Source organism: Triticum dicoccoides, chromosome 6A (assembly GCF_002162155.2).
Source record: "Triticum dicoccoides isolate Atlit2015 ecotype Zavitan chromosome 6A, WEW_v2.0, whole genome shotgun sequence".
Classification (NCBI taxonomy): Eukaryota; Viridiplantae; Streptophyta; class Magnoliopsida; order Poales; family Poaceae; genus Triticum; species Triticum dicoccoides.
The window spans coordinates 41,039,309-41,048,001 of NC_041390.1; the positions used below are offsets into that span (position 1 = coordinate 41,039,309).

An 8,693-nucleotide genomic window follows, 5' to 3' on the forward strand; every position below is an offset into this window, starting at 1 on the left:
TGTGCTTCTGCAACTGCTTCTAGATTTATGCATCTCTTAGTTGGCGCTGCCAGGGAAATGCGTGCCTGTACTTGCATGACGGCATCCACATTTGGTCACTGATAGTTATTTGTTGGCTGTTACAGGTATGTACTTCAGTTCACTTCGACTGAAGCTACGGATTCAAGAAATCATCTGGTCTTGATAGTGCCCTGGACAAGTCCAGGGTCCATTTGATTGTACCAAGCGTCATCTCGTGGCTGGCTTGGCTTCGTGGGGAACAGACAGAGTTGCCGGATAAGCTGAAAGGCTCGACAACAAGTCCAGAGCTTATTAGTACAACTGAAGTCCAATCAGGTAAGGAAGCATATATGCATGATGCTTGTATGAAAATCCGAGGTGAAAAACACTTGGATATTTATTAGCTATTCCCATAAAGCAGGAAGCATGTAATGTCATCAGTATGCTTACAAAAGAAAACATAAATAGTGCTCATCCAATTCACCCAGATAAATCTGTGAGCAGCAACCAACACCAGGGCCGTGCCACATTATATCTGAAAGTGCTGAACAGAGCAGGGTAATCATTTTTGACACATAAATAAACAAGCGAAACTGTTGAGGTGTTACAGACTGGGGATGAGAGGAAACTCCTAATAATGGGAGGGAGAACAGTACGCGCAGGGAAAAGACAGCAGCTTGAATCAATCCCATTGACTCTTGACCTTCAGAATGGGTTGGTTTGTCTTCCCAGCAAACTGGGCTCGCAAGCCATCCATGAATTTTTTTGTGGCAGTGTTGAGTACGACTTCCTTGAGGTTTGGCAAAGATGGTAGCCCAGAAAACATCCCAGCTTTTTTATAAACAGCATACCAACCAAAATCCACATGCAGCAGCTCAATCTTACTGGTCGCTGCCGCGTCTTCAAACTTGACCAATTGGTTGCCCCATGGGAAATCCAGCGACAACACCTTGAGGCTTGGAAATGCATTCTCTTTGAAGCTGAAACACAGCTCCTGACCCTCGAACGACCCCCTCAGCAGACGTAAGATTGCTAGGTTTGGTAGCTTGCCAAGGACTTGCGTACCAACCTCCTCCCGAGATAAGCAGCTGCTCCGTAGCTCCATCTTCACGAGATTTGTGAGCTTTTCAATCCATGCCGGCAGTTTGACCAAGTTGCCGTACAGCTTTAGGCTTTGAAGGTTATTTGGAGGCTCAGACAGGCCATCCAAGAAGTCAGATAGACCAGGCTTCCCCTCTGACCGCACAAACAAGGATTCCAGGGATTTGAGATTTGCAATGGCCGAACAGAAGCTTTTGCGATTTTTCTTATTCAGACCAGTCACTCTTAACTTACGCAACTCGGTAAGATCTTGAAGCTCTTTGAGAATGGCATTTTCCCCATCGATATTGACAACACCCACCGTGTGCAGGGACTTGAGCTTCCCGGTTCCTCTCGGGAATTTGACACCAGATGGATCTATCCCCATAAAGTAAGCAGGCACCCCGGCACAACCATTTCTAGTAAGCACCCATAAGAAACGCCCAGGGAGAAACATCAAGTAGCAGAGGCAACATAGTAAGGTAAGTACTAACATGCAGAGGCGATATAGTAAACACACCGGGTAGATGCAGCAGCAGCAGCAGTAGCGCGGGATTCTACAGCTGCAACCATACTTGGGGAGAACCGATATCATGGGTTTCAGTTCCCTATCCACATCAACCCAGTATGTTCCTGTTCTCTTGTCATCATTCAATGGTACAATGCCCACATGGAGATAACATAACTTGTCAAGCTTGATAATTGTTGTTGGCAGATTTATTATGCATACATCTCTTACATCCAGTGTTTCTAGGTGCCTCAGATTGCCCATTGAATCTGGCAGGCGCAAGTGTCCATCACATCCTCGCAGAGAAAGGTAGATTAGGTGAACAAGCTTCCCAATCTGATGGAGGTGTTGATCTGTCAGACCCTTTGTGTCTTCCAAATCCAGTACTCGGAGTAATCTCATCTTATCAGAAATGAAAAATGCCTCCAATCCTCCAAATACTGTTAATGATCTTAAGCGAGATAAGTCCAGTGCACTCTCAAATGCATCTTTGTCTCTTTTCCACCTGCTGCTTACAGCAAGGTGCCGGATTTTGCCTTGGGTGTTTAAGTCACATCCTTCATCCAGTGTAAAAACAAGACTTTCCTCTGTTGCCTTTGAGATTGCAATGTCACGGATGAGATCATGGACGTCCAAGAAACCGTTCCTCCCACTTGCAATCCCATCTCCTTGTAATGGTCGGACCATACTCCTATTGATAAGCTCGGTGATGTAGCTATTCCCGGTTTCAACTGCAGTCTTGTCGCGTATTCGCCTCGAATACCCCTCTGCAATCCAGCGCCTCACCAAACGAGACCATCTGATGCGGTGATCTTCAGGAAAAATGGATAAATACAAGAAGCAAACCTTGAGATAATAAGGTAAACCTTCGTAACTTGAAGCAAGGACTGTCTGTATCATCTCAAGCTCTTTATTCATCTCTAACTCTGCATTGATGTGTTTATTCAAATTCCTCCACTCTATAGCAGTTTTAGGTTTGGTTGCCAGGAAGCTACCTATGGTGGATATAGCAAGAGGGAGGCCGTCACACTTCTTCAATATAAGATTTGCTTGCTCAGCCAGGCCCGGAATATGAGCATAACTTTCCCTCTCTTCGATATCCTTGAATACCTGTTATTCATATGATTTAGAAAACCAGGTCAGGCGATATAGCATTTCGAATGCAATTTCTTCTTACTTTGGCCTGCTTATATACAATTCATTATGTAATTGTCATCCATCGCCATGTTAAGTTGTAAACACTAATGAAGTACTCACTACATACAAATACAATTCCTTTTTAAGAGAAGAAATGCTATTTCTTTACAAGCATTTGTTGGCATTTATAGTTTCAAGTATACAATTTTCGCGTGTAGTGTTCTTCACTATCCAACACGGGAAGATGGTTATGTGGCCTAGTTGTCGGAGGAATGTTTGTTTCTACACAGCAGGTTTGGACTTAGGGTTGACACCGTGTGTGATACTTAATATCTGTGTGAGTCCAATGGGTAAGTATGTGTTTGCTGAGATTCAAATTGACCGGCGTCTTGCCGGATGGCACGGGCTCCTCCTCTCTTTAGCGGGTCGAGCCATCCTCATCCGTGCGGCTCTTCGGGCTCTCCCGATCTACGCCATGAGTACGCTTCTTCTTCCAGCAGGAACTCTACAGGAGATTGACAAACGATGCCGGGCATTCTTCTGGTCTGGGCAAGACACTACAACCGGCGGGCAATGCAAAGTTGCCTGGGATCTCGTCTGTACCCCCTTCTCAAAAGGTGGACTAGGCTTCTCATCCCTCAAGCACTTGAACCTATGCCTCCTTTTGAAACACCTCTCCAAGCTACATGACTCTGGCCTCCCCACCGCTTCTAGCTACATTGTTAACAAGTATGGTTGGTCCCCACATCATGACTTGGAACCCTACAACCCCTCGGCTACTCCGGTTTGGCGTGATATCCTCAAAGGCTTGGAATTCTTCCGAGAAATAACCTTTGTAACCGTAGGCAATGGAACTACCACCTCCTTCTGGCATGACCTTCGGGTCCCGAACACCCACACCTCTCTAGCTGCTACCTTCCCCGCTCTCTTCTCACACTCAACCAGACAGGCCACCTCTGCCGCTCGGGTGCTTGCTGCCTCGGAACTAAACCTAGACCTAGCTCCTCGTTTATCCCATGTAGCGGAAAATGGACTGATTGCTATACGTGATCTTTTAGCCTCAGTTAACTTGGATACGCAGGTTCCAAACACAAGGATATGCAGGGGATCGGGCAAAAGCCTATCCACCAAACTCGCCTACTCGGCGGTCACCCCACCTGACACGATGGCTGCGGCAATATGGAGGAACTATGCTCCTAATAAATGCAGAATCTTCCTATGGCTCACCCGCAAGGACCGCGTCTACACCAACGAGAGACGGCTCCGCAGATCAATCGCAACCACTGATGCTTGCCCTTTTTGCGGTGGCTGTGAAAGCATCGCCCACCTTCTCCTTAGCTGCACTCTTCTCCGACCTCTCTGGGAAGAGCTGGCAGCCTTTGCGTTGGGCCCCCGAACGACCTGGAGGGCGTGTGGGGAGACACTAGGACTAATAAGGTGCGCTCGACGGTGATAATTGTCATTCTCTGGAACACCTGGAAACGTCGCAATGCAAAAGTCTTCCGCAATGAAACGCTCGGCATCCACCACATTCCCATCGCCGCGGCGGATGACCTTGCTCTCTGGTCTCACCGATGTGGCAATACTCAACGTCAGTCGCTTCTCCGGGACTGGAGTACTATGTTGTCCCACTTGGCTGCGAGAATTTAGACCCTTGTAATATCTTTTAGTTAGTTCTTCTTTATTTCTTCCTCTCTTTGCCTTCCTTTCCCTCCCCTCCTGTAACTCTCTTCTGTAACAACTTTGGTTTGGCAATATAAGTTCAGGCCGGTGCAAGCCCGCCGTTGACGCGTCAAAAAAAAAAAGAAGTCCATTTTAAACTGCAAATTATGATGCCAAGTCTGATTTGAATCCTGAACTACGAAACCGCACATATTAAAACAGAAATTTGTAAAATCATTTAACTTTAACCCTAGCCCAATTTTAGACAGTGCTTTGTATTTCAACGGTTTCCAAAAAATGTGAAAATTTATAGATAGAAGGAATGCTACATTTTAGTTCAAATTAAAACCGAACTTTATAAAACCATTAACTGTCACAATTTAGTTCCAATTTTCATTGTTCCTCATCAGTAACACGTCCCTCCCCTCCTCCCCCCACTGGCTTAATGTTGGGATGGTTTATAACTTTTTGCGGAGGACTAGATCCAGCACTGCACACCATATTTAGCTATTGTTATTTCCTAATTGCAAGTCTTATGTATAGGACCAACTAAAAGTATTCGACATGGACTTAAAATTTTGTAGGCTTACAAGGGCCCATTTATAGGACAAGGCCATAAGGGTCTTTATGAAATCTTATCTTAACAACATCATGGCATGCACAATTATCTCTTGACCCACCTAGCTAGGCTCTATAACAATTGCGGTTTCTTATTCCGAGGCTCTCAAAAATATATGTAAAAAATAGTGGAGAATACCAGAAAGTAAGAACCAGGATAAAAATCATCACGCAATTTTTCCATACGAAGACACAAAAAATAAATGAATTTCTCTGTTGTTTTTGCACATGACATGACTAATGACAATTTTAGGTATGTTATCATTCCTTCACCAATCCTTATTTTTTTTCCCCGGGGGAAATCCTTATATGTTTTGAAAGGCCCAAAATGCAAAACTACTTTTCCAAACCGGTATAGGGTTCACTTTGAATTGTTTGCAGAAGTCCAGAGTTTGATTTGGGCGATCTCATATCTTAAGGTTTTAAGTCGGGCCAAGCATAATAGTTTTGGGTTTAAAATGTGATTTCCTTCTTTATCAGGTTACTCTAGTGTGCTTCATAACTCATACATCTCCTTTTTTTAATAACAATTGGAGCTATTTATGACAGTCGAATACTTTCAAGTGCAAATAAGTTAAGAGGCAACACTTTTGCTAGATCTATACAATAATATTACTTTTACAAGTTCGAAAAAGCATGACTCCAATTATACTAAAAGCAAAAATTTGGAAACATCCAAGTACAGTAATGGTCAGAGTTTGAAAATGTCCACTATATGGAGCCCACAAAGACCAACACTGAATGGGGAGTAAATAATATTGTGTCCATGGGACAATATAAAACTATAAAGCTACATATACATTTGCATGAAATTTTTGGCATAGCCATAAAGAAAAATATAATCTCGTTGTTCTAACTGTAGGGTGTGTTTTGATTCGCTAAGAGAAGAGAAGCTTTTGAACAACAAATATTGCGTTAATATGTGTTTTATGTGATATAAAATAAATCGTAGATAAGTATCTGATCTCACGACATAAGGTTTTTGTTGCATAGTAGTTGGTTAAAGTGTACTCTGAATGAATTCTATTTCTTACATTTTGAACGTGCGAGGTACATTCTAGTTTGCATTGATGAAACATGGCAAACTAGAATGTATATGTAGCCTCAGTGAAGCAAAAACTGAACTTGTTTTGTGTTTACTTGTTATACCAAAAACACGTATAGTTTCATGTAATTTACTCTGTAATGCCATATATGATAACATAGGTGAATATGTACAGAACTGCATTTCTCAATAAAATATGTTTAGAAGGTGTCTATATTGAAGTCATCTTGCAAAAAAAAATATTCAAAAACTGTTCCCGCAAAAAAAAACTGCTTTTACGAAATAAGGATGGATTGTCCACCCATCAGTACAATATTTGTACAAATGTTATGACAAGAAAATATGTACCATCTTAAAAAATTAGCTTAATATAATGCTTCTACTATTTCACATGTAAAATAGAGTACCTTCTTTTCAAATAGGCGGAGAGCATCCTGTTTAGTTAGAAGCTCGAGATTGTATATTTTGCGTTCTTTCTCCGAACAACACATTGCAACATTCAGTTCCCGCGTTGTGACAATGATCCGGTTAGCGGTATTGTCCTTCGATGATGGCAAGAGCTTCCTTATCAATTGCCATTCCATGGTCGATGATAGATCATCAAAAACAATCAGGCATTTGTTTTCCAATAAAATCTTTGCCAAAATGTCAACTGGTTTTTGCTCTTTCTTTGGTTGTGTCTCATTTCCATTGTTACCTTGTTGTGTTTCAGTGACGTGCTTTTCTTTGTCTCCATGAAAATCCACACATAATTGCTGTAACAAATCATTGTAAAATTCTTGATGGTTTAGACGCGGCACCGTTAACCAAGCGCGCCTCTGAAACCTTCCACTGAGTTCTTGTTGGTAGAGACTTGTGACAAGAGTGGTTTTCCCAAGACCACCCATTCCACAAATGCTGATCACCTCGCCATCTTGATCGATGAAATCAATAACTTTAGCTTTTGCTGCCACCCGGTCGATAAGCCGATCTTCCTCCAAAGCGGCTGCCACTACACTGGCACCAGTGGGCTTCTGATCTGCATGCTGCTGTTTCTCACGAGCGGCTTCTTCAGCGCTAGTGATCTCACCATTTGAGCTGGACTCGGCCTTGCCGTCCTCTTTGATTCGAGCCGCCTCTGCCTGAACATAAGTTAAGCCACGTTAGTTAATTTAGGCGAACTACTCTACCTGCTAGATACCTAAATCAAAACAATGATGCACTGATTCGTATATAATTCATATATGGGGCGACAAAGATTACATTCGATTATCTAAATCAAGACGAAGAGGAGATATGTATACTTGTGGTTACCTTGTGGTAGAAGACATATAAGTCCTTATCGAATGACCATATTTGTTTTATCTCTGATATTGTGCAAGGCTGCTCAGTGCACAGCCTTGCAACTTCAAATTGCTGCGTGGACACAATAATCCGCCCCCCATTCAATCTCGGGAAGTATGTTTTGATCCAGTCCCACTCTTCTATGGTAGACACATCAGCAATAACAACCAAGTACCTCTTCTCAGTCACATACCGATTAAACTCATCGACCAAACTATGATCTGGTGCTGCCATCTTCTTCAGAACTGTCAGCCCAGTGGCTGTTCCTCCTCCTTGCATGCTTGCTTTACCAGATTCTTCACATGAATCTTGGTAGAACTGCCTCACCAAGCTGACAAAGAGGTCATTTGGATTGAAGGGATGCATCAGCCTTACCCAGGCTCGGCACTGAAACTTATCTTTCACTTGTTTATTGTCATAGGCAGCTCTGATGATAGATGTGACCCCAACATCGGTGCTTGCTCCCCACACCGCGATTGCTGGCCCAAGGTCATCTCTGGCGATCAGCTCGGCAAGATCCACCTTTTCCTCTTCCAGGTGAAGTGCAGCTCGTGTCTTTGCTTCGGCGACGTGAAGTATCACCTCACTGCTGATGGTGGCAGTGGTAGACAATGGCTGCCCAGATGATTCCTTTATGAGGTGGTACCGGACATTCCTCTGGCTGATGTCCTCCACCTTGGATCTGAGCTCCTTCATTTCCTTGGCCACGAAACGCCGGTCAAGCAGCCTTCGAGGGATACGCCACCACGACTGCTGGTGATCTAACCTGATGGCAAAGTCCATGAGGCAGTCCTCGACATCGTATGCCACGTCACGGACTTGCTTCACCCAGATCTTGACCACCATGCTTCTGCCATCTCGCCCCTCCTCGTGTGCACACATCAGGAAGCCCTGCATCATCTCGAGCTCACCCGTGATGAAGGCCTGATCACGGCGTACTCCCAGCTGCAAGGCCACCTCCTCGGCCAGGGCGGATTGGGCGTAGCTAAGCGCTCCACTCAGCACGGACTTGCCGACGCTCAGCACCGTCGCCTCCATTTTCGCTTAGCTTGTGTCTGCTGTTTGGTGGGGGTTTGTTTGTGTCGATCGGTAGTGATGGCGTGCATGCTATAATTAAGGCTATGGATGCATATACAAGCACAAGACACCAAAGGAGAGATTAGAAAAGAGGAGCTCAGCTCGAAGTGCGAGCTAAGCACATGAATCTTGGTTTTGCTCTGCTCTAAGCATCTAGAGAGATGGGGAGAGAACTAGTTTATCCAGCAGATTTCATAAATTTTCTTTTTGACGGGAATTTCATAAATTTTCATTGATAGCGCA

At 44.0% G+C, this 8,693-nt stretch overlaps 1 pseudogene; it reads right to left on the reverse strand.

Annotated features, from left to right (window-relative positions):
- Positions 1-653: 653 nt before the first annotated feature.
- LOC119314712 lies at positions 654-8,488 on the reverse strand (annotated as a pseudogene).
- Between the last annotated feature and the right edge of the window lie 205 nt (positions 8,489-8,693).